The following is a 3,263-nucleotide window of genomic DNA, read 5'->3' as shown; positions in this document are numbered from 1 at the left end:
TAATTACTTTTTAAAAATATTTTTGCTATAAAGCATGTGTGCTCACCAGAGACAGAAAGACAGAAACTAAGTGAAAAATCACCCTTGAGCGGTATGGCCATGCCACTGTCTCTTCTTCTTTCAGGATGTTCAGCACAAATGTCCATGCACCTGGCATGAGTTTCAAGGTTCTGGGTTGGGAATTGAATTGAGGTTGGCCACATGGGACAATGCCTTAACCACCATGCCACATACAGGCCCCTATGTTTTATTCCTAGTAGTGATAGTTTAATTTTTATTGAGCAATAGTAGGGACTGATAGTATAGTTATATATTTCATACTTGTTTGATTTGAAATAGCTGACTCTGGAAAAGAAGCACAAATAAAGCAGCAAGCAGGCCTTCCTTCTTGGGGCATTTTCTGGAATCCAGGAATACAGCTGTGACTACACACAGATTCAGGAGTCTGAGCAGAAAAGAAAATCATTAGTCAATCATGTACACTATGAGCTGTTTTGAATACATGTCACTATTTCTCTCTATTTTAGAGAAAACTGGCATTTAATAGTTCATCACTGTTTATCCTTTAGATATTAACTAGGCTTCTATTTATTTTTTCAGACAGAGATTTTGACTATAGAGTCCATGTGCTTGCCAGAGAGAGGGACAGACAGAAAAAGAGAAAAATCATCCCTGGGGGATTGCTACACTACAGTACCCTCTCCATTCTCCTCTCAGAATTTTTGGCATGCATGCACATGTGCTTACATGAGTTTCAGGCCTCTAGGCTCCAGGAGTCAAACTGCAGTCAGCCATGTGGGATTCCAGACCCTTACCCACTATACAACTTGCTGACTACCCTAACTAGCCTTCTAATTAAAAACTGGTACCTTAGCTTTCTTCTTTATGCATTATTGTTTTAATTTTTAAAATAATGTTATTTAATTTTATTTATTATTATTTATTTATAATTTGACCAGAAAATGGCAGAGAGAAAGTAAAAGTGAGAAAACAAGCCATCATTTCTTGGACTTGAGCAGCAATTGACCCTATGGGAATCCAGTGCTTTAACCACCTCACTACCCGTGGGTTCCCTTTATGTATGTAATGTCCATGGTGTTATTTTCTTCTCCTATGCAATTACTTCATCTAAAACCACTTCAATGCAGGTTTTTACATGATAAAGACTGAAAAGGTGTGTTCTCTCATTAATATTTATACTATATTCTCATATCTGGTTGGGTAGAAAATATTAGATTCTGGATTTTAAAATATTCAATATTATTATATGAAGATACACAATAAAAAGTTAACTTAAAATGAATGGGACAACACATAAATGATGAGAGTGTGGTTATTCCATTTCTGGGCTTCTGACACTAGTTGAGCACTGCTTTTCATATACAAACACAATATACATGTACAAAATATGATATTTGTATAAATCTTCTGACTTATCTAATGGCCTGAGATTATAGTCAATGCTTTGAGATGTTTAGTACAATGAGGAATGGTATACAAAATGTTGCCAGGTGGTGTGAGGGTTAGAGCACTGGACTCTCACAGGGCTGACTATGGTTCAAGTCCCCAACATTACTGCTTGCTTGCTCTCTCTCTCTCTCTCATCAAATTGAAGAATAAAAATAATAAGTAATAAAGAAAATAAGTAATTTTTAATAAAACAAAAATGTTATGCAAAATGTCAAGAGAAAATGTGAATAGTATCTACAAAAACATAAATGGTATCTTAATCTATAATCTACTTGTCTTTATATTACACCAAATTTTAAGAAGGATTTTGTTTACTAATGACAAAAGGTTTCAGGATATATAGAGAATTTTTTTTATACACACACACATATACATACATATGAAAAGGTCATGTGTGCCATAAAAACATAAGACATTTTAGTCATTAATAAACTGCATATATGTTAGTACTCCTATAACAAACATAATAGTATAGGCCATATCAATTCCATGTACTGTGTGAAATATCATCTAGGTTTGTGACCAGCAGTTAGCGTAGTGGCTATGTCGCTGGACTCTCACATAGTCGACCGCGGTTCGCATCCCGGACCCGGTGGCTTAAACTCACACCGGGCGCATGTGCGTGCGTGCGTGCCCAAGATCCCAAGTGGAGAATGGAGGAGAAGGGATTGTGGTGTGGCCATCCCCCCTGGGAGGTGATTTCTCGCTTTCTATCTCTCTGTCTGTCTCTGTCTGTCTGGCGAGCACATGTGACCTATAGCAAAAGCCTCTCCAAAAAAAAATATCCTCTAGATTTGTGTAAGTGCAATCTATGATGTTCACAGAATGAAATTTTTTAAAAACACATTTATTAGAACCAGCAAATTGTGCAATGGCTATGTCATTGGATTCCCACATGGCTGAGCCAAGTTTGAGTCTCAGACCTGGTGGCTTGAAACTCACGCCAGGTGCATGTGCATGTGTGCCCAAAATCCCAAAATGAGAATGGAGAAGAGATTATGGTGTGGCAATTCCCCTGGGGCATGATTTCTCACTCTTGCCCTGTGTCTCTGTCTGTCCCTGTGGTGAGTTCAAGTGCTCTACAGGAAAAACCTCTCTAAAAACTACATTCTCAAAATTTTTATCTTCTTAAAAGATATTCAACTGTGTGTATATAACCACCACCTCATTGATTTCATTCATTGAACTGTTGCTTGAACAAATGCAAGAAACCAAATCAGCTTATAAAAACTGAAAGTATTTCTATAGTTTAGAATGTATATAAGCAAAATCAGAGAGTAAAATTTGAATGTAAAAGGCAAATTTTGTTTTGTTCATTTGTATTTTGACTGAGGCAAGAGTTCAATTTGTTTTCTTTAGAATTTGCTTAGGTCATGTATGTTCACAAGAGAGAGACAGAGACAAAGAGAGAATAAGAAAATTAAACCTCAGGGAGCTGACCATGACAAAGACCCTTCTCGTTTATTCTACTCTACAGATTTGGGCATTCACACACATGCATGCATGCCAGGCATGATTTTCAATTCAGTGGATCCAAAACTAAAATAATAGTATGCCACATCACAGTCCAGATGCCACATGATATCCTGTAAAAATCAAATTTATGGCTGAGTTACAGTAGTCACACAATTTTATTTAAAGACTCTGTTCAGATAACTACATATATATTTTGATTTTTGTGTGTGTGTGTGTACTCACCAGAAAGAGAAAAACAGATAGTGAGAGAATAAGTGAGAAATCACCCCCCAAGAGAATGGCACACACATCCAGCATGAGTTTCAAGTCACCAGGTC

The 3,263-nt window shown here is 36.9% G+C and overlaps 1 protein-coding gene across 1 annotated transcript in view; it reads right to left on the bottom strand.

Annotated features, from left to right (window-relative positions):
• The window catches only part of LOC102498442 (vomeronasal type-2 receptor 116-like), a gene marked incomplete at its 5' end in the record, with an annotated part of 24,433 nt that overhangs the window by 6,201 nt on the left and 14,969 nt on the right, over window positions 1-3,263 (bottom strand).

Source organism: Tupaia chinensis, unplaced genomic scaffold (genome assembly GCF_000334495.1).
Source record: "Tupaia chinensis unplaced genomic scaffold, TupChi_1.0 Scaffold141791_1, whole genome shotgun sequence".
Taxonomy (NCBI): Eukaryota; Metazoa; Chordata; class Mammalia; order Scandentia; family Tupaiidae; genus Tupaia; species Tupaia belangeri.
Note: the sequence above shows the minus strand (reverse complement) of the source record. Positions and strands in the feature narration are given on the sequence as shown.